The sequence below is a fragment of the Lissotriton helveticus genome, chromosome 2_1 (genome assembly GCF_964261635.1).
Source record: "Lissotriton helveticus chromosome 2_1, aLisHel1.1, whole genome shotgun sequence".
NCBI lineage: Eukaryota > Metazoa > Chordata > Amphibia > Caudata > Salamandridae > Lissotriton > Lissotriton helveticus.
The window spans coordinates 1,955,047,671-1,955,071,473 of NC_136059.1; the positions used below are offsets into that span (position 1 = coordinate 1,955,047,671).

Genomic DNA, 23,803 nt, shown 5'->3' on the forward strand with positions numbered 1-23,803 from the left:
GGGCAGATATAGTATTCTTGGCACGGCAGCAATTAGAAAGGATGGAATGCCTCCATCTGTCAATGGTAGGGCGGCGCAATGTTTGAAAAATTTGTATGTTTCCTAAAGCAATGTATTTTTTTCGGGCGGTTCCGCTTGAGTTAACACAACCCCAACTATCACAGTTACAATCCCTTGCTGATAGCTTTATTTGGGGCCAGAAGAAAGCTCGTCGTGCTTCAAAGTATATGACGCTACCATTAGATCGAGGGGGGTGGGGTGTGCCAAATTTTACATTTTATTATTTAGCTTGCCTCTTACAGAACACGTAGTATTTGTTGACTGGTGCAGGAGTGCAATTATTCGAAACGCCCAATATATACCAAACGTTATGGGGATTGAGGCTAGTGAGGCCTTGCTTAAGTTTTTTGACCCCAGTTATTTTAAGAGAACTAGATTTAAGACATTCATTGCAGCATATAAAGCGTGGAAGATAATACGCAAATCTGTACTAATAAATCGTATAGCGTACTATACACCTTTAAATTCTATAGAACTATTCCCCGCTGTCTTTTGGGATGCAAAGATGGGTAGCTGGAAAGATAAGGGGATCCGACATTTAGGGGATATCTACAGCGGTAAGATAATTGTTTCTTTTTCAGATTAAGTAGAACAGTATAAGGTGCCTAAAAATGACTTTTTGAAATTCTTACAAATGTGTGATTACTTAGGCAAACACTGTAGGCACACAGCTATAGTACCTAATGCTTTATTAGAGGCAGTGAAAAAAAGAGCAAAGATTGGGGTATTATACGACATATTGGTTGAGACTCAACTTGATGATATAGAGACACCTGATGGGAAGTGAAGCGAAAGATTTGGGACCACAGGTATATATGTGCAACAATCAATTGACATGGCAGCCAAGGTTATATTGACAGCAAACTTACGCACCCAACTTTATAAAACTGTATTTAATTTATATCACACCCTCATTAAAATGATGAGGTGGGGGGGTTCATGACCGGAAATGTTTTAGGTGTCAGGCGAAGAAAGCTGACATTTTACATATATTTTTCGATTGCATAGTGTTAAATCAGTTTAGAGGGGTATATCAGAATTTGTAACCCAGATCACAGAGATTAATGTCTGTATCTCTAGGGAGGTAATGCTAATAGGAGTGGGCGAGGGCATTCAGTCTGCTCAGGTGTGTTATCCATTTATGCACCTCATATTTATGGCTGTTGCAGTTGCTCGACTATGTGTTGCCTCTATGTGGCTTCAGCCTGAAGCGCCATCGTTTGAAATGTGGCGGGCCAAATTTTATAACGTATTTAATTTAGAATATAGTTTGTACCGTATTAAATCCTGCAGGAAAAAAACTGGGGGCACAAATTTGGGGGCCTATGCTGCAACATATGGAGATATCGTTATGAATGGCAATAACCGCCTATGTTTACTATGTTCTTTATGCCTTTTGTTATTACTTTCAAAGTATAGATCATGCCTGTATTAATAACTAAAATGATTGATTTGTAAATAATATATGCTATGAACTAAACAATAAATAAAAACAAAAATAAAAAAAGGAAACAAAATGTTTAGGTAGATATGCAAGGAAAACAAATACACTGAGTCAGAAAAAACCTTTACTTGAGGACAGAGTATAGCATAATAAAATTGTAGAATTAATAAGAAACAGGAAAGAATACAGTTAAGAGACAGGAGAAAAGGGGACAGACATGTAATCATAAAGTATTATATTTAAAAAATGTAGCTTAATGAAACTGAATATTTAATATAAAACATCGAGAGGGTGCTGGGCAGTCTCTCTTGAAAATAAGTAAAAAAGAACAATACATAAATTAGTAATAATATACTAACACAACACAAAAGAAAATAATAAAAATATCAAACATTTATATCAGATTAAATTGAAATGAAATATCCAAAATGAATAGAACAATAATAAAATTGGAACCCAATACTAATCAGACTATGATTAATCACATGCAATGATATAAAAGTATTTAATGCTCCAAAATAATTCATATGGCATCATAGAAATGCTTAATAATAGGCTAGAGTGGATGGTGAGAAGAGTGCTCAGGGAGATAACCTGTTGAAGGATGTGGCTTGCCCAATTGGCAATATGTGTGCCTTAAAATACATATTCACTTCAAAGCTTGCTTGAAAAAGTACTTGAAATTTCCAAATTCGAAATACAGGTGAATAATGATGATCTATACTAATTTAATGTAGAATTTTAGAGCATGCACACTTGCTTTCTTAAAAAAACACATTCTCTCTTTAAGTGCGAGTGATTTCTGAAGCCATATTAGCTTGATGAAAATATCAAAAGGCACCGTTTGTAATTAGAATTTTCCATTTCTGATTACCATTTACGGACAGAATGCTAAGCCAGCACTGCTAAGCAATTACCTAGTAGAAGAATAGATTGTAGAAATAATGCATTCCAATTTTAAGTGATGTTTGTCAAAACTTTGGCCCATGTTTTCAGCCTACAAGTCAAGCTTAACAGTAAATAAAGCATCGATAATTCAAGAGTATTACCATGGAAAAATAGTTGAACACAGTTAATATTACAAGTTACTTAAACTATATACAGCTCTTCAATTACATTCTAGACACATTCCCGTCTTCTTTGGGCAAAGCACATTTCATTGGCAACTTTATATCCACAGGAGTAGGGTAAGAGTACATACAATAGCACAACATAGATTTACTATGTAGCTGTTCTTTAACAAAAACATATTTGTTCTTGCCAAAGTAGGGGGAAGTCTATGTTCAGAGCAGAGCAGCACATTCGATCTGTGTCCTAGCTTGCTGATTAGGACCTGTAGGACTCTGGCTTAGTGTATGGTGCACACTTATTTAAGTGAAGCACCTTGCACTAATCCAGACGTCCCTTATGATGATTTTAGTAGCCTTAGACAACCATAGAAAGCTCTTTAAGTGGTAGCTTTTGAGAGCTCGGGCTTATCCAGAAGGAGTGAAGCAGCTTGTTTTACCAGATCTAATCATGAAGTGTAGGTTAAACAAAAAAGAACCCCACACTGTATGTATAAAAAAATATGTCTATTTATTACACAACTCACTAACACATTGGTATATCTTCTACCCAGAGATATCAACACAAATAGACAACTATACTTCAATTCAAAACAGGTATGTAAGCATAATACACAGTGGTCTCCAGGGGGAGACCAAACCATATACTAAAAAAAGTGGAATGTGAACTGCAACTGAAGTCGGGACTTGAACCAGGAGACTCAGAAGAGCTGGGGACACAAGAAACCACGCAAGGTAAGAACCCAGGAACCCCACGGAGGCTGTGTGCAGAGTAGATACGCAGCTGCATACTCAATAGAAGTCAACAGGAAAGTTGTGGTTGCAGAAGAAGGACTCTTCCCAGTGGACCCTGAAGAAACCCTGTGGAAGACAGAAGGTTGAAGAGTCACCCGACCCTTGCAGAAACAGGGGAGTGACTCATTCACTGGAAGGGAGATACCTTTGGGTGTCCATTATGCCCACAGGTCTGTTGAAGATCCTGGATGATGCACATACACAGATGACGAAGAAGACTAGCAGAACAGCGAGACCAGGAGCAGCAGGAGTCTTCCGTGATACACTCTCAGTTCCAGGTGAAGTCCAAGTGTCCAGATGGTTGAAGAGTGACGTATTTCAGGCTTGAGTCTTATCCCACGACAACTCTGAGGACCCACCCACAGATAAGCCCTTTTATACCGTATGAAGGGGACTAGGACGACTCAGGGGTTCTTGCCAGAGTAAGGGCTGGACAGAGGGAGGATATTCCCATGTCCTTTGTCTAGTTTTGCACCAGAGCGGCAGTCAAGGGCTCCCTGAACTGGCTCAAACCAGATTAGGAAAGGAGGGCACAAAATGTGCCCTTCAAGCAGTCTTGTGGCGCTGGCAAGCACCCCCACCCCAGCCCAATACACCAAGTCCTGTCTGGGAGGTGGCCACACCTCCCTGTGACTGGAAACCTATTGTTCTACCTTACCCTGCGTGAGCTCAGCTCAGCAGCAGGAATGCAGAATTGTCTCTAGGGTTGGCAGCAGCAATAGCTTGCTGGCAGACCCTTGAAGGCTGTAACAGGCAGTACGGGGGGTTTCCGGGAGGAGCCACCCAGTGCATGAAATTATACCTCCTACACCGGTAACGGTGCTGGGGAATGATTCCAACATGTTTGATATCAAGGTTTCAGGTTTGCCACAGCCACAATATAGTTAACCATCGCATAATAACGGATGGCCTCTATATTTAGCTGACCGCACTGACAAAGCCTGAAGAATCGATTTCGGGGTTTGTAGGGGTGACCTGCTCAGGCAGGGGCATGCACACACTTATATCCCAGCACCCTGCCTTCAGAATTGAAAGGCCTGCTTTAGGGGTGACTTATAGGTTTTTAATTTAGTGACCTTAGATTTAAGGAAACATATTTGTTGTAACCGGTGCTAGCACCAGCTTACACAGGCTGCAATAGCAAGCCTGTAGTCACAGTTTGAGTGGTCTCTCATGGGTGGTCTTGAACGGGGGTGGCGAAGTGAGCTAAAGAACGATGATGGATTCAACTCAGATCTGTGACTGGGGGTGAGTGTCTGAAAAGTTTCAGCGCTCCGTCCGTCATCTCCTTGTGTTTACTTTGTTCTCCCTGAGTTGGAAGGGTATGCCCAGACATAGGTCCCTTACTCACTTTGCCACTGGATTCAAGCTAGCCTGACTGATGAGGGGTGTTACCCCGAAACCAGTCCTAGGATGCTTGTTTCCGGTCTAGGGAAGACCTGGCTTGACAGTTCAGGCTGGATTGTTTCCATTAGGCACAGGATCAAGACTGATTTGCATATGGCTGGGTCTGAACTGGGATGGAGAAATGAGCTAAAGAATGATAATTGTTTCAACCCAGGTCTGTGACTAGGGGTGAATGTCTGAAAGGTTTCAGCGCTCCGTCCATTATCTCCTTGTGTTTGCCTAGTTAAAAAAACATACTGACACCAGAAAAAAGTGGGGATAACCATGAAAGCAGATCCTACTTTCCTACACAATGCCCTGCCCCCCCCCCCCAAACGAAAGGAGAAGAGATTAAACTTGCCCAGTTGAGTCTATGTGGAAATATCTGAAGAGTCCATCTGCGTTGGCATGGTTAATGCCAGGTCTATTTTCTACAAAAAAGTCCATACCCTGTAGGGAAATGGACCACCTCAAAAGTATGAGATTTTCACCCTTCATTTGTTTTAGCCATAAAAGGGGCTAATGGTCTATCTGATCAATGAAGTCAGTACCAAACAGGTATGGCCTCAGCTTCTTCAAGGCCCAGACCACAGCAATGGCTGCCCTCTCAATATCTGACCAATGCTTCTCCCTGGGGGTCAACCTTCTTCCTATAAAAGCTACTGATTGATCCTGGCATTAAGTTGTGATAGAACTTCACCTACCCCTACCTTAGAAGCATCTACATGGACAATGAAGGTTTTGGAGTAATCAGGACTTTGCAGAATGGGAGCAGTGCACACGGCCTGCTTTAGGTCATCAAATGCCTTCTGATAGCTAACTGTCCACTAAACTTTCTTAGCTATTCCTCTGGAGGTGAGATCATTAAGGGTAGTCACTTTGGACTCATACCCCTTAACAAACCACCTGTAGTACCCAGTCGGGCCAAAGGAAGCTCTGACCAGAGTCAGGGTAGTGGGAGCAACCCAGTCCATGATAGTCTGGAACTTGCACTCCAATGGTTGAAACTTGCCTCCACCTACACAGTGGCCCAAGTACACAACCTTGCTCTATCTGGCACTTTATGGCCTTGAAAGTGAGGCCTGCCTTTTGCAGGGCCTCCAGAACATTCATGTGGTAGACGAGGTGATCCTCCCAGGTGAAGCTAAAGACAGCAATATCATCTAGATGTGCTGCACTATAGGCTTCCGGGCCTGTGAGAACTTTGTTCACCAACATCTGAAATGTGGTAGGTGCATTCTTCAAGCCAAAGGGAATCACAATAAATTGATAATGCCCACTAGGGATTGAAAATGCTGTTTTTGGTTTGGCAACCTCAAAGAGTCTGATTTGCTAGTAGCAAGCTGCCCGGTCAAATGTACTGAGATACTTGGCTTAGGCCAGAGTATCAATCAGCTCATCTGCCTTGGGAATTGGATGAGCATCAGTCCTAGTGACTGCATTGAGACCTCTGTAGTCTACACAAATTCTTATCTTTCTCTTACCATCTTGGGTGTGAGGTTTTGGCACAAAGACTACAGGACTATACCATGGGCTATCCGAACATTCAATGACCCCCAACTGCAGCATCTTTTGGACCTCAGTCCTGATGCAGTCTCTGACATGGTCAGGCTGTTTTTAGATTTTACTCTTGACCGGCAGACTGTGCACTGTGTATACTTCATGGCTACACCAAGCAGTTTGACTGGGAGTCAGAGAGAACATCTTTGGAAACTGATTGAGGACTTGCCTATATCGGCTTGGTGCTGGTTATTTGTGTAACTTTCTTTCTACTGTTCCTCATCAGTTGCTATGAGCAAGCTCATGTCAGCCTTGTCGATAAAAGGCTTGAGGTGGTTCACATGAAGAACTCCATGAGGACTTCTGGGTGTGCCTAGGTCCACCGAGTAGGTGAACTCACCCTTTTTCTCAAGGATAGTGTGGGTGGCACTCTACTTGTCTTGGAGAGCTGTTGGGGCCACTGGCTCCAACATACACACTTTAAGTCCTGGCCGGTAAACAGTCAGCACAGCCTTTTGGTCATGCCAAGCTTTCTGAAGATCCTGGCGGCCTCAAGGTTTTTGCGAGTCCTCTTCATGTACTCAGCCATACATGAACGCAGGCCAAGGACATAGTCCACAATATCCTGTTTAGGAGGTTTGCGAGAATGCTCCCATCCCTCCTTAACCAAACACAATGGTCCCCTAAATGGATGTCCAAACTGAAGTTCAAATGGGCTGTAGCCCACACCCTTAAGAGAAATCTCTCTGTAGGCAAAGAAAAGACCTGATAATTTTTGAGGGTCCCATGATCATACCCTTTAGGGTCTTGTAGAACCTTTCACCAAGCCCATTGCATTGTAGATGGTGGGTGCGGTAAACATGTAGTTTTTCACCACACTCTTTCCACATTGCAGTTATGTAACTAGACATGAAGTTTGTACCTCTGTCTGACAAGACCTCCTTAGGAAACCCCACTCTGGAAAAGACTCCCAGAAGGGCCCTAGCCACTACAGGAGTTGTAGTGACCTTAAGGGGAATACCTTCTGGATAACTAGTGTCATGGTCCACCACCACTAGGATGTAACTGTGTCCAGATGCTGTTGAGGGGTTTAAGGAACCAACAAGGTCTACCCCTACCCTCTCAAAAGGGACCCCAAACACTGGGAGTGAGATTAAGGGGGCCTTTGTAGTGCCACCTGACTTTGCAAGTGACATATTGGTTGAGACTCAACTGGATGATATAGAGACACCTGATGGGAAGTGAAGCGAAAGATTTGGGACCACAGGTATATATGTGCAACAATCAATTGACATGGCAGCCAAGGTTATATTGACAGCAAACTTACGCACCCAACTTTATAAAACTGTATTTAATTTATATCACACCCTCATTAAAATGATGAGGTGGGGGGGGGGTTCATGACCGGAAATGTTTTAGGTGTCAGGCGAAGAAAGCTGACATTTTACATATATTTTTCGATTGCATAGTGTTAAATCAGTTTAGAGGGGTATATCAGAATTTTTAACCCAGATCACAGAGATTAATGTCTGTATCTCTAGGGAGGCAATGCTAATAGGAGTGGGTGAGGGCATTCAGTCTGCTTGGGTGTGTTATCCATTTAGGCACCTCATATTTATGGCTGTTGCAGTTGCTCGACTATGTGTTGCCTCTATGTGGCTTCAGCCTGAAGCGCCATCGTTTGAAATGTGGCGGGCAAAATTTTATAACGTATTTAATTTAGAATATAGTTTGTACCGTATTAAATCATGCAGGAAAAAAAACTGGGGGCACAAATTTGGGGGCCTATGCTGCAACATATGGAGATATCGTTATGAATGGCAATAACCGCCTATGTTTACTATGTTCTTTATGCCTTTTGTTATTACTTTCAAAGTATAGATCATGCCTGTATTAATAACTAAAATGATTGATTTGTAAATATTATATGCTATGAACTGAACAATAAAATCATCAAAAATAAAAAAAGGAAACAAAATGTATAGGTAGATATGCAAGGAAAACAAATACACTGAGTCAGAAAAAACCTTTACTTGAGGACAGAGTATAGCATAATAAAATTGTAGAATTAATAAGAAACAGGAAAGAATACAGTTAAGAGACATGAGAAAAGGGGACAGACATGTAATCATAAAGTATTACATTTAAAAAATGTAGCTTAATGAAACTGAATAATTAATATAAAACATCGAGAGGGTGCTGGGCAGTCTCTCTTGTAAATAAGTAAAAAAGAACAATACATAAATTAGTAATAATATACTAACACAACACAAAAGAAAATAATAAAAATATCAAACATTTATATCAGATTAAATTGAAATGAAATATCCAAAATGAATAGAACAATAATAAAATTGGAACCCAATACTAATCAGACTATGATTAATCACATGCAATGATATAAAAGTATTTAATGCTCCAAAATAATTCATATGGCATCATAGAAATGCTTAATAATAGGCTAGAGTGGATGGTGAGAAGAGTGCTCAGGGAGATAACCTGTTGAAGGATGTGGCTTGCCCAATTGGCAATATGTGTGCCTTAAAATACATATTCACTTCAAAGCTTGCTTGAAAAAGTACTTGAAATTTCCAAATTCGAAATACAGGTGAATAATGATGATCTATACTAATTTAATGTAGAATTTTAGAGCATGCACACTTGTTTTCTTAAAAAAACACATTCTCTCTTTAAGTGCGAGTGATTTCTGAAGCCATATCAGCTTGATGAAAATATCAAAAGGCACCGTTTGTAATTAGAATTTTCCATTTCTGATTACCATTTACGGACAGAATGCTAAGCCGGCACTGCTAAGCAATTACCTAGTAGAAGAATAGATTGCAGAAATAATGCATTCCAATTTTAAGTGATGTTTGTCAAAACTTTGGCCCATGTTTTCAGCCTACAAGTCAAGCTTAACAGTAAATAAAGCATCAATAATTCAAGAGTATTACCATGGAAAAATAGTTGAACACAGTTATTATTACAAGTTACTTAAACTATATACAGCTCTTCAATTACATTCTAGACACATTCCCGTCTTCTTTGGGCAAAGCACATTTCATTGGCAACTTTATATCCACAGGAGTAGGGTGAGAGTACATACAATAGCACAACATAGATTTACTATGTAGCTGTTCTTTAACAAAAACATATTTGTTCTTGCCAAAGTAGGGGGAAGTCTATGTTCAGAGCAGAGCAGCACATTCGATCTGTGTCATAGCTTGCTGATTAGGACCTGTAGGACTCTGGCTTAGTGTATGGTGCACACTTATTTAAGTGAAGCACCTTGCACTAATCCAGACGACCCTTATGATGATTTTAGTAGCCTTAGACAACCATAGAAAGCTCTTTAAGTGGTAGCTGTTGAGAGCTCGGGCTTATCCAGAAGGAGTGAAGCAGCTTGTTTTACCAGATCTAATCATGAAGTGTAGGTTAAACAAAAAAGAACCCCACACTGTATGTATAAAAAAAATGTCTATTTATTACACAACTCACTAACACATTGGTATATCTTTTACCCGGAGATATCAACACAAATAGACAACTATACTTCAATTCAAAACAGGTATGTAAGCATAATACACAGTGGTCTCCAGGGGGAGACCAAACCATATACTATAAAAAGTGGAATGTGAACTGCAACTGAAGTCGGGACTTGAACCAGGAGACTCAGAAGAGCTGGGGACACAAGAAACCACCCAAGGTAAGTACCCAGGAACCCCACGGAGGCTGTATGCAGAGTAGATACGCAGCTGCATACTCAATAGAAGTCAACAGGAAAGTTGTGGTTGCAGAAGAAGGACTCTTCCCAGTGGACCCTGAAGAAACCCTGTGGAAGACAGAAGGTTGAAGAGTCACCCGACCCTTGCAGAAACAGGGGAGTGACTCATTCACTGGAAGGGAGATAACTTTGGGTGTCCATTATGCCCACAGGTCTGTTGAAGATCCTGGATGATGCACATACACAGATGACGAAGAAGACTAGCAGAACAGCGAAACCAGGAGCAGCAGGAGTCTTCCGTGATACACTCTCAGTTCCAGGTGAAGTCCAAGTGTCCACATGGTTGAAGAGTGACGTATTTCAGGCTTGAGTCTTATCCCACGACAACTCTGAGGACCCACCCACAGATAAGCCCTTTTATACCGTATGAAGGGGACTAGGACGACTCAGGGGTTCTTGCCAGAGTAAGGGCTGGACAGAGGGAGGATATTCCCATGTCCTTTCTCTAGTTTTGCACCAGAGCGGCAGTCAAGGGCTCCCTGAACTGGCTCAAACCAGATTAGGAAAGGAGGGCACAAAATGTGCCCTTCAAGCAGTCTTGTGGCGCTGGCAAGCACCCCCACCCCAGCCCAATACACCAAGTCCTGTCTGGGAGGTGGCCACACCTCCCTGTGACTGGAAACCTATTGTCCTACCTTACCCTGCGTGAGCTCAGCTCAGCAGCAGGAATGCAGAATTGTCTTTAGGGTTGGCAGCAGCAATAGCTTGCTGGCAGACCCTTGAAGGCTGTAACGGGCAGTACGGGGGGTTTCCGGGAGGAGCCACCCAGTGCATGAAATTATACCTCCTACACCGGTAACGGTGCTGGGGAATGATTCCAACATGTTTGATACCAAGGTTTCAGGTTTGGCACAGCCACAATATAGTTTACCATCGCATAATAACGGATGGCCTCTATATTTAGCAAAATGGCTGACCGCACTGACAAAGCCTAAAGAATCGATTTCGGGGTTTGTAGGGGTGACCTGCTCAGGCAGGGGCATGCACTCACTTATATCCCAGCACCCTGCCTTCAGAATTGAAAGGCCTGCTTTAGGGGCGACTTATAGGTTTTAAATTTAGTGACCTCAGATTTAAGGAAACATATTTGTTGTAACCGGTGCTAGCACCAGCTTACACAGGCTGCAATAGCAAGCCTGTAGTCACAGTTTGAGTGGTCTCTCATGGGTGGTCTTGAACGGGGGTGGCGAAGTGAGCTAAAGAACGATGATGGATTCAACTCAGATCTGTGACTGGGGGTGAGTGTCTGAAAAGTTTCAGCGCTCAGTCCGTCATCTCCTTGTGTTTGCTTCGTTCTCCCTGAGTTGGCAGGGTATGCCCAGACATAGGTCCCTTACTCACTTTGCCACTGGATTCAAGCTAGCCTGACTGATGAGGGGTGTTACCCCGAAACCAGTCCCAGGATGCTTGTTTCCGGTCTAGGGAAGACCTGGCTTGACAGTTCAGGCTGGATTGTTTCCATTAGGCACAGGATCAAGACTGATTTGCATATGGCTGGGTCTGAACTGGGATGGAGAAATGAGCTAAAGAATGATAATTGTTTCAACCCAGGTCTGTGACTAGGGGTGAATGTCTGAAAAGTTTCAGCGCTCCGTCCATTATCTTCTTGTGTTTGTCTAGTTAAAAAACATACTGACACCAGAAAAAAGTGGGGTTAACCATGAAAGCAGATCCTACTTTCCTACACAATGCCCTGCCCCCCCCCCAAACGAAAGGAGAAGAGATTAAACTTGCCCAGTTGAGTCTATGTGGAAATATCTGAAGAGCCCATCTGCGTTGGCATGGTTACAGCCAGGTCTATTTTCTACAAAAACTCCATACCCTGTAGGGAAACGAACCACCTCAAAAGTATGAGATTTTTACCCTTCATTTGTTTTAGCCATAAAAGGGGCTAATGGTCTATCTGATCAATGAAGTCAGTACCAAACAGGTATGGCCTCAGCTTCTTCAAGGCCCAGACCACAGCAATGGCTGCCCTCTAAATATCTGACCAATGCTTCTCCCTGGGGGTCAACCTTCTTCCTATAAAAGCTACTGGTTGATCCTGGCATTAAGTTGTGATAGAACTTCACCTACCCCTATCTTAGAAGCATCTACATGGACAATGAAGGTTTTGGAGTAATCAGGACTTTGCAGAATGGGAGCGTTGCACACGGCCTGCTTTAGGTCATCAAATTCCTTCTGATAGCTAACTGTCCACTAAACTTTCTTAGCTATTCCTCTGGAGGTGAGATCATTAAGGGTAGTCACTTTGGACTCATACCCCTTAACAAACCACCTGTAGTACCCAGTCGGGCCAAAGGAAGCTCTGACCAGAGTCAGGGTAGTGGGAGCAACCCAGTCCATGATAGTCTGGATCTTGCACTTCAATGGTTGAAACTTGCCTCCACCTACACAGTGGCCCAAGTACACAACCTTGCTCTATCTGGCACTTTATGGCCTTGAAAGTGAGGCCTGCCTTTTGCAGGGCCTCCAGAACATTCATGTGGTAGACGAGGTGATCCTCCCAGGTGAAGCTAAAGACAGCAATATCATCTAGATGTGCTGCACTATAGGCTACCGGACCTGTGAGAACTTTGGTCACCAACATCTGAAATGTGGTAGGTGCATTCTTCAAGCCAAAGGGAATCACAATAAATTGATAATGCCCACTAGGGATTGAAAATGCTGTTTTTGGTTTGGCAACCTCAAAGAGTCTGATTTGCTAGTAGCAAGCTGCCCGGTCAAATGTACTGAGATACTTGGCTTAGGCCAGAGTATCAATCAGCTCATCTGCCTTGGGAATTGGATGAGCATCAGTCCTAGTGACTGCATTGAGACCTCTGTAGTCTACACAAATTCTTATCTTTCTCTTACCATCTTGGGTGTGAGGTTTTGGCACAAAGACTACAGGACTATCCCATGGGCTATCCGAACATTCAATGACCCCCAACTCTAGCATCTTTTGGACCTCAGTCCTGATGCAGTCTCTGACATGGTCAGGCTGTTTTTAGATTTTACTCTTGACCGGCAGACTGTGCACTGTGTATACTTCATGGCTACACCAAGCAGTTTCACTGGGAGTCAGAGAGAACATCTTTGGAAACTGATTGAGGACTTGCCTATATCAGCTTGGTGCTGGTTATTTGTGTCACTTTCTTTCTACTGTCCCTCATCAGTTGCTATGAGGAAGCTCATGTCAGCCTTGTCGATAAAAGGCTTGAGGTGGTTCACATGAAGAACTCCATGAGGACTTCTGGGTGTGCCTAGGTCCACCGAGTAGGTGAACTCACCCTTTTTCTCAAGGATAGTGTGGGTGGCACTCTACTTGTCTTGGAGAGCTGTTGGGGCCACTGGCTCCAACATCCACACTTTAAGTCCTGGCCGGTAAACAGTCAGCACAGCCTTTTGGTCATGCCAAGCTTTCTGAAGATCCTGGCGGCCTCAAGGTTTTTGCGAGTCCTCTTCATGTACTCAGCCATACATGAACGCAGGCCAAGGACATAGTCCACAATATCCTGTTTAGGAGGTTTGCGAGAATGCTCCCATCCCTCCTTAACCAAACACAATGGTCCCCTAAATGGATGTCCAAACTGAAGTTCAAATGGGCTGTAGCCCACACCCTTAAGAGAAATCTCTCTGTAGGCAAAGAAAAGACCTGATAATTTTTGAGGGTCCCAAGATCATACCCTTTAGGGTCTTGTAGAACCTTTCACCAAGCCCATTGCATTGTAAATGGTGGGTGTGGTAGACATGTAGTTTACACCACACTCTTTCCACATTGCAGTTATGTAACTAGACATGAAGTTTGTACCTCTGTCTGACAAGACCTCCTTAGGAAACCCCACTCTGGAAAAGACTCCCAGAAGGGCCCTAGCCACTACAGGAGTTGTAGTGGCCTTAAGGGGAATACCTTCTGGATAACTAGTGTCATGGTCCACCACCACTAGGATGTAACTGTGTCCAGATGCTGTTGAGGGGTTTAAGGAACCAACAAGGTCTACCCCTACCCTCTCAAAAGGGACCCCAAACACTGGGAGTGAGATTAAGGGGGCCTTTGTAGTGCCACCTGACTTTGCAAGTGACACAGGAGCAATAAAACCCTTTAGTGTCTTCAGACATGTTTTGCTTTGCCCAAGATGTCCTGCAAGGCAAAAACCATGTGCCAGGGACAGAAGAAAACCCCTGTAGATCTGAGGTATGACCAACCTCCTGGTGGCACCAGGCTTGGGGTCTCTACTCTCAGAAAACAGGAGCCCATCTTCCCAATAGATCATATGGGACCCACTGACACTCCCTGCCTCCTCAGCAGTAGCTTGCTGTCAGAGCTGTTCAAGAGAGGGGGAGGACAAATGCTCCAGACTCAAGTCTGCCCTGGATGGCCTCCCTGCCCCCAAGAACTCTGCAGTATCAGCCCCAAGTTCCTCTGGGCCAGTTTCTTCATAGGGGTTAAGATCATCTCCCTCAGGAGACAGGTCTTCACTGGGAGTCTGGGAGGAGGATAATTCCTTACACTTCCTGCTCCTTCTCTTAGGAGCTAACTGGTCCATTTTTCCAGGATCCAGATCTCTCAGTGCCTAACTGTTTAGCCTTAGCCCTAGTAACTGCATATGCACTGGCAGAGAGTTCCATAATGTCTACATGTGTCCTGAACTCCACTTCAGACCAGGCTGAAGTTTCTAAATCATTGCCCAACAGACAGTCCACAGGTAGGTCTGGGGAAACCACAACTCTTTCAAGGCCATTTAACCCTCCCTAGCTGAGACTTACAAGTGCCAAGGAATGGATGATCCTGACATTGCTTGGATTAGTCACTTGGTAAAGTTGACCAAGTATGATCTGGTCACGAGACACACGTTTCTCTGTTACCATAGTGACACTGGCCCCTGTGTCTTGGTATGTCACAGCTTCCTGACCATTAATCAGAGACTGCTGCCTGTACTAGCCCAAGTTAGTGGGACTTACAAGTAAAGTGGTAAGTCCCATTCCATTGTTACAAACATTAACAGAACCCAAGGTTAACCCTACTTATCCCGTAGGGGCACTACTTGTACTGGTGATGGGGGTGCTAGTAGCCTTAGGGGCAGTAGTAGTAGGCTCTTTGGAGTTAGCTTCAGAGCAATTGTCATCCCTTGATCTGTGACCTTTCTTCTTATACAGGTAACACCAAGTTATCTTGCCAGAGGAAGAGGAGTTTTGGGACCTACCCCCAGAGGAAGATTTTTTGAGGACCTTGTTAGGATTCCTTTTTTTCTTTACCTTTCTCCTCACCCTTCTCTTGGGCCTCAGAAGAATCTTGCTTCTTCTGGTCACCTTTACCACCATTGCTTTTCTGCGACACCCTGGTGTGGACCCATTTATCTGCCTTCTTTCCCAATTCATGGAGCAAGTTCAAATCAGAGTCTACCAGGGACTGGTGCAGCTGCTGATTTGACCAGCTATTAAGGAAGTGCTCCTTCATTAATAACTAGTACAATCCCTCATAGTCATGCACATTACTTCAATGAAGCCAACAGCACTGTCTACAAAGTCAACTCAATCTTGGGTGTGTGCCTTCTGTCTGACCTTGAATTTAACCCTGTATTGCTTAGTGGTTAAACAAAACCCATCAATGAGGGAACTCTTCAAGACTGCATTTTCCTCTTTGACAGTGAGACGTTTCTCTGCGTTTGCTAGCAAAGGAGAGACACAGGATAGACTCCCACTGCCCTTGAGGGACCTTTTGTACCTTATAGTCCCTCTCCAAGGCAGTTATCCATTTATGGATATCATCCCCTTCCTGGTAAGAAGAAACTGTCCTGCTCAGGTTCTTCGTATCAAAAGATTGCTCTCTGACCCTAGGTTCACTAGCGCTGCCACCATGAGACTCTAGTCTTAAATTATTCCTAGCCTTCTGTGTCCTTATCAAGGACCAACCTGATGGAAGTCTATGGAAGAGGAAAGTAGGATCTGCTTTCATGATTGCCCTCACTTTTTGCTGGTGTCAGTATGTTATTTTACTAGTCACTAATCTGAATGGGATCCTGCTAATCAGGGCCACAGTCACTGTGATTTCTCCCCAAATCTGGCTTTGTAATACATTTGTAACTTTACAAATAGCTACTGGTGTACCCCTGTAAGTACCTGGTATATAGTACTGAGGTAATCAGGGCAAAGGAACACTGGGGTCTCCCGTAGGCCACAGTTGTATTATGCTGCCCATGAGAGATCACTCAAACTGTGGCCATTGGAGCCTGTGTAAGCACCATTTACAACAGATATAGGATTCCTTATATCTGAGGTTACTACACTTAAAACCTATAAGCCACCCCTAAGGCAGGCCTTTCAATCCTAAAGGCAGGGTTATAGTTTATAAGTATGTGAGTGCCCCTGCTTGAGCAGGTCACCCCTACAAATCCCAGAGTCGATTCTCCATGCTTTGTATGTGCGGTCAGCTGTTTTGATACATTATAGCAGCCATTCGTCATTACGCAATGGCTAACTATAAAGTGGCTGTGCTAAACCTGGGCATGTTTGGTATCAAACATGTTGGAATCATGCCCCAAAACCGTTAACGGTGTTGGAGGTATGATTCCATGCATTGGGGAGCTCCTCCGGGAAGCCCCCAGTACTCTCAGTAACAGCCTTCCAGAGTCTGCTAGCAAGCTAGTGCTACTGCCGACCCCAGACACGATTCTGCCCTCCTGCTGATGAGCTGAGCTCGAGCAGGGTAAGGTTTCCTGTCACAGGTAAATGTGCCCACCTCCCAGACAAGACTTGGTGCATGGGCTGGGGTGGGGGCGCTTGCCAGTGCTACCACACCTCTTTGAAGAGCACATTTGGTGCTCTCCTTGCATACTCCAGTTTAAGCCAGTTCAGGGAGACCCTGGCTCCCACTCTTGCGTGAAACTGGACAAAGGACTCAGGAATACCCTCCTCTGTCCAGCCCTTCCTCTTGGAGGGACCCCGAGTTGTCCTAACCCCGTTCTTAGGGTATTAGAGGGCTTACCTGTGGGTTGGTCCTCTTTTTATCATGGAACAAGACTCCAGACTGAAACCACGTCACTCTTCAACCATCTGGACACTTAGACTTCGCCTGGAACCAAGAATGCATCACAGAAAACTCCTGCTGCTTCTGGTCTCCCTGTTCTGCAAGTCTTTGTCATCTGTGTCTGTGCTTCATCTAGTATCTTCAACAGACCTGTGTGCATAAAGGACACCAGATGTAATCTAATCAGCAGGCACCACAACAAAGCTGACCGGTCTGCTGCTCCTGACATCCCATGGACTTGGAAAGGCTCTGCAACTCCCTTGAGGCCTGACATGTCCTCTCTGCAATTTTGAGGCAACTATCCCTCGCCAGAACCGCTGGGACAAACCCCTGTGTACCACGTCGACTTGCCATTGTCAAAGCTTGTTAGCTCTGCACTCCAGAAATCTTTGGGCTACAAGAAGCTCCATCCTCCAGCATCTCTTTGTGCCAAGATCATCGTCCTTAACGCATCCTCTGTACAGTGGGCCTTCATCTTTGGTGAGCCGCTCGAGGTCCTCTAGTGACTCCTGTTTCTTTGGCCTGAGGGTCCTCTCTAGGGTCTTCTCCTGCTTCAGTAGGCTCCCCTGTTTGCTCAGGCTCCAGCTCTGACTTCCCTGCTTGTGGTGAGTCTCTTGGACCTTGCTGGTACCAACGTTTCACCTTCTTCGCTTTCCACGCCTATTGCAGCAGCCATAGGTTGTTGGGGCGCCCTTAGGACAGCAACCCCCTGGTTCTCGACTTCCGATGTGGGACAGCTTGTGCACAGCTCCTGGTCTTCCTTAGTGTTGCCTGGTCCTCACAGCTGAAGTGACAAAGTCACTAACATTACTTCTGCCTCTTCCAATATCGGTGGACACTGCTGTTACGTGCCTCCTGGCCACCTCCAAGTGACATAGACTCTGTCTCCTTTACTTGGAGGTTCTTCTCGTCAAGAGTCTACCCCTGAATTCCACCGGACTCTTCCACAGTCTTCGCCAGTGGCATCTTTTTTTAAGTCCTCCATTGTGGTCTACAGCGGTTTCCGTCGTCACTTTGCACCTAGGCATCCAGCTTCCCTGGTGTTGGTCCCCTAGTTCTTGGTGTATCCATGGGTGGGGTGACTCTACAACCTTCTGTCTACCACCGGGTTTCTTCATGGTTCACTGGGAAGGGTCCTTCTTCTTCAAAACTGCAACTTGTGACTTCTAATGAGTAAGCAGCTGAGATTCTACTCTACACACAGCCTTATGGGTACTTACTTTGGGTGATTTCTTGTGTCCCCAGCTCTTCTGAGTCTCCTGGTCCAAGCCCCAACTTTGGTGGCAATTTGCATTCCACTTTTTTTAGTATATGGTTTGGGAGACCACTGTGTATTGTGCTTACTTAACTGTTTGCAATTGAAGTATTGTTGTGTATTTGTGTTGATATTTCCGGGTAGGAGATATACCAATGTGTTTGTGAGTGTTGCGTAATAAATAGACATATTTTTATATATACGCTGTGTTCTTGTTTTTGTTTTTAAAATCTTTTTATTGATTTTTCTTTGAAATACAAACACGAGTCTGTACATCCATAGCATTTTGCATTTACCATTTGTTGTACAATACATAATCTTCTGGACGGAGTTTTTCCACATCAGTTCCACCATCGGGTTTGACCATCACTCACAGCCTCTCCCATCTATTCCTTCATGACATCATTCAGTGAGCATGCACGTCCCCCTTCCTCAAATCATGAGCTTTTGCACATGTGCATTTCCTCTGCATCTCTCTGGGGTCTCCTCCTACTCTCTCTGACTTTGGGCCACATCTCCTCCCAGCTGTGGGCTCACGGTGGGTGCATTAACAAATACGCTTTCAAGGGGTCCCATATATCTTTAGGATCAAGAGGTCGGAGGGGGGAGTTCTGCGTAAGTCATGGTTTACGCCTGCCATAATAATACATCTTGTAACCGGGTCTTGAATTTAGGTGCTCTGCCTCTTCCCCATCTACAGGCAACCCTTCTTTTAGCCAATAAGAGTGCCAGTACTATGACTTTCCTATATGCCGTCTCAATGTCTGCCGTATAACCTAGGAGTGCTATGACAGGCGATGCTGGAATGGGGGCTCCTATCATTTCTCCTAACGTCCTCATAACTTGCTGCCAGTAGGTCTTCATCGCAGTCCAAGGGACAGGGGTGTAAGAAATCTGCCTCCATCTGTCTGCATCTATCACAGTTGCTATCTCCCCTTACGTGGAATCTATGTAGTCTAACGGGAGTGTAATATATGCAGTGAAGGGATTTTTAGTGTTTCATTTACAGGCGGCTATTAGCCAATATGTTCGCTGTCTGGTCACAGCAATATCTCCATTGATGATCTGTGAGAGATTTGCCCAGGTCTGCCTCCCATCTTTTTCGTGAATCCATGGGGACCCCCATAAAGGAGGACTGTGTCTGGTGATACAGAGGAGATACCCCATGTGCCGGGGGGTGCTCTGCAATATGGCATGCAGCGGGGCAAGCCTAGGCGGTTCGTGGGGGAATATGGGCATGATATGTTTTACACTCTGGCAAAGCCTCACATATAAGAAGAGTTCCAGTGGAGTGGGTACTTCCCCTTGGAAGAATTGGTCCCTGTTTTCTAAGATCCCATTAGCATACAAATCTAAACAGGTGTGTATGTTGACTCTCTGCAACATTCTGCGGCATCCCAGCTTTTGTTTCATCTTGAGGTCTGGATATTGCTTAAGATGTAGCCTGGGTGAGTAGAGCATGGGCACCTCTATTCTACTTGCAATTGCCCTCAAGGCCGCCACGGTACAGCCCACTGTGGTGGGATCAGGATCTGTATCGTTGGGTCTATGCGCAATAAAGTCAGTTAATCGGACAGGAGCCATGTATCCCTGCTCAATAGCTAGATGCGGCATGTAGGGTGGAACCAATATATTGCATAGTGTGCTTGTGCGCACGGATAATACAATTTCATATCAGGGGCTCAAATCCTCCCTGCAAGAAGAGCCTTATCAGGGTGTCCCATTTAAGTCTGGGGTGCTTCCCTCCCGAGGCCAATCTAATTAATTGCGTTTCAAGTTATTTAAAGAAGTGCCGGTCAGGATTATATGGTATGTTAAGGAATAGATATAATAATTTAGGAAGTATCACCATTTTCATTAAGGAGATTCTTCCCATCATAGATAGGGGTATGGCAATCCATCTTGTCATCGTGTCTGTGAGAAAAGCTAAGGCATTCCTATTTCTGGAGACTCTTATCCCCAAATATTTGACCTCTTACAGGCACCAAACGATGGTGTAATCAAGTGTATATTCCTGAGTAGCCTCAATTAGGGGGAACATCTGTGTTTCCCCCCAATTAATGGTGATTCCCGAGATCCCTCCGAACGCAGTGATCTTGCGCAGTATGGGGTTCAGACTGATGCGTGGTTCTCGCATATAGAGTGTTATATTGTCTGCATAAAGGGACAGTAGTATTTGCCTACTGGTCATGGTCACGATGGAGTTGGCACAGCTTAGCTGCCAGTGGTTCCACTGCTAATGCAAAGAGCAGGGGTGTGAGCAGACACCCCTGTCTCGTTCCTCACAACACTGGGAATGGGTCACAGCATACCCCGTTAATCAGCACCCTCGCCTGCGGATGTTGATATAGTAGTCGCACCCACGAGAGAAAGCCGAGTGGCATCCTCATGTGCCCTAATACCGTCAAAAGGTATCTCCATTCCACCAAATCAAATGCCTTGGTGGCATCTAAGAAAACCGCCACCGCCTCTATCTCGGGGTCCACATCCTGCATCAACGAGAATCGTTTTTTAAGGTTGTGTGATGTTGATTTCCCGGGAATGAACCCCGCCTGGGCAGGCAGCACTAGAGCATTCATTAAGAGGTTGAGTCTGTTAGCATGCACCTTAGCTTATAATTTAACATCACAATTGATCAAGGAGAGCGGCCTGTATGACTCACACTTACTCCCTTGTTTCCCAGGCTTCGACAAAGGTAGTATTGTAGCCTCTCTCATCATGAGGAGGAGTATACCCTCTTTCTTAGCTTCCTCATATACCGGTTTAAGGGTCAGAGTCAGCGTGTCTACGTATGCCTTATAGAAGTCGGCTGGGAGGCCATCCGATCCGGGGGCTTTACCAGAGCGCAACTGCATCACCGACGGCTTGATTTGTTCCTCTTCGATGTCTGCGTCCCCCAGCCATCCCAGCACCACCTCTTCTAAGTATGTTTCTAGTGACATGGTTTGTGCCTCTTTGGTTGTGTAAAGATCGTTATGGTAGCTGGTGAAAGTGCACAAGATACTTTTGGAGTCTTTATGTGTGGTGTCCCTATCCTTCTGTATCTCCAATATATAGTTGGAGAAGGGGGGTATTCGATTTGTTCTGCCAGTGCCTTCCCGGGTCTCTCCCCTCCTCCATTTCTGCGGGCCCGGAAGCACTTCCCGCGAAAAAGGGATTCCCTCTCCTCTGCTTCCCCATATTTAGTCATTTTATCCCTGGTATTCCTTTTTGTTTCTCTAGTGAGGGGCTCAGAGTTCTCTCTACAGGTGTTTTATCTTAGTTTCCAGGCGGTTAAGGGTTCTATGTATGCCTTGCAACACTCCAACCGCCTTTGCAATACACATGCCTCGTGTGGTGACCTTGAACGTCTCCCATATTGTGGCCATGTGAAGGACCGACCGGGCATTTCTATGGAAAAAGTCTTGTATTTTTTGCCCTACCTCCTCTCTAAAGGGGATATCCAGTAACGCCATTGGGTGGACTTGCCAAGCGGCACGTGGCATACAGTCTAATGGTGGAAAAGCATGATATGCACAGGGGAATGGTCCAAAAAGGTGCGCGCTAAAGGTTGGGCATGTGCTGTCTCGGGAGCCATCCCCTTCGAGATTATCCAATAATCAAGCTGGGCCCATGAAGAGTGTACTGCAGAGTAATGAGTGCCCTCTTCTAACCGGGAATGGATAAGCCTTCATGTATCGATCAGATTGTGTTCCTTTACTATGTTATGTAATTGGTGCTGCGTAGCTGTAAAGTGGTGAGGTTGAGGGTTGGATCTATCCTTTTGAGGGTCCAGCATGGTATTGAAATCTCCACCCCAAATAACATATGTGGACCCTATATCAAGCACCTTACCCCAACAAATGTTAAAGAAAGAGGGGTCATCTACGTTTGGACACACCACAAGATGCCGAATCGCCTCTGTGTGTCCTGCAATGACCCCATGGCCACATACGGTGTGTGTTCTGTTTTATAAGTATTGCGGTGCCTCTGGCATATGTGGAGTAAGCGGAAAATGCATTTATGTTCCGAGTAACTTCCACACGGGCTACTTCATGTGTCTCCATCAAGTGCCTCATATTATACCTTTTTAAGGATGTACCGTACCCTCCTCCCCCTCCCTCTCCAACCTCCCCAAGTGGTCGGACAACAAGTTCCCTTCCCCCCAGAATCCAATGCCTTAAAAGGGCAGACAAGAGGTTGCGAGCCCCCACCCTCCCCCGCCCAATTCAACCTCCCCAACTTGCCGGAAAAAAAGTAACCTCCCTCCCCAGAAACACGTTTTACTAATGCCACTACATGTAAGTCTGTTTCAATACCTCCCATTGCTAACAGTTCAGGTTCCGTACACAGATGATCTAATGGCAACAATATCCTAAAGTTCGCTGACCAACGTAGAAAATCCAGGATGAGAACTAGAATATGCGAAGTAATACAAAAAAGAAGGGAGGAAAGTCTTAACCAATCCAATAGGGTTCACCTTCTGGGTAGCTGTCTCCAGGGGGCACCGCAGCCAGCCCCCTTCCACAATACTGGCACAGAACTGACACAGTTCTGTCCCATTTCAACCCAGGGGTTCAAGCAGAAAAAAAAAATATTTGGGATATGAAGCTGCGGCAAGAAAAAACCCCACAATGAGGCAGTCTGCAGTGTGGACAGATTGAGCGTATTCTGTCCCCATTTCACAGAATGCCACTCTTAGCCACATATGTTACAGAATATTTATGTTACTTTTACTCCATATGCCTCCCAGAGAGTCTAGGATCATCTCCAAATTTCTGCCACAGATAGGGGTTCTAGTCTTGTTCTAACATTGGCGGTCAAGAACATACCAAAGAGCGTCCAGCATCATTGTCTTTGATAGCTTGGTTGATGCACTTCAAAAACTCCTCCACTTGCTGTGGATTAGTGTTGAAATGTTGCTTTCCCTGGTGAGTGATCCGGGGGCGCACAAGGTACAGCATGGCATAGTCTATTTGGGCATGTCTCAGCTTCTTTTTGACTGGCAAGAACTTTTTCCTGGCTTCCTGTACCACCATTGTAAAGTCAGGATATAGAGCAATGTTGTTACCCTCGAAATTAAGTTGTTGCTTCTCCCTGGATAGTCGAAGGGCCATATCGCTGTAATTCAAAATGTGGGAAACTATTGGCTTTCAGTGAGGCTCCTGGGTGGGGGGGGGGGGGTGGGGGCCCCAGTGTGCGTGCACCCTTTCGACCACAAACTGCGCGGAGAAAGATGTAGCACCAATTAGGGTTGTCCACTGTAGTTTTTTTCCGTGTAACCTACACTACATGATTAGATCTGGTAAAACAAGCTGCTTAACACTCCTCCTGGATAAGCCTGAAGGCTGCTCTCCACAGCTACCACTTCTATGGTTGTCTAAGACCACTAAAACCACCATAAGGGTTGTCAGGATTAGTACAAGGTGCTTCACTTAAATAAGTGCGCACCATATTCTAACATAGCCTCCGGCAGGACCCTTGTACGTTAAAGCCACCTTCTGCCAACAAATCATAAGGACTG

At 44.8% G+C, this 23,803-nt stretch overlaps 1 protein-coding gene across 2 annotated transcripts in view; it reads right to left on the reverse strand.

Moving 5' to 3' along the window:
• TTC29 (tetratricopeptide repeat domain 29) overlaps positions 1 to 23,803 on the reverse strand; it is a 1,214,048-nt gene that overhangs the window by 110,776 nt on the left and 1,079,469 nt on the right. The gene's annotated exons all lie outside the window — the stretch shown is intronic.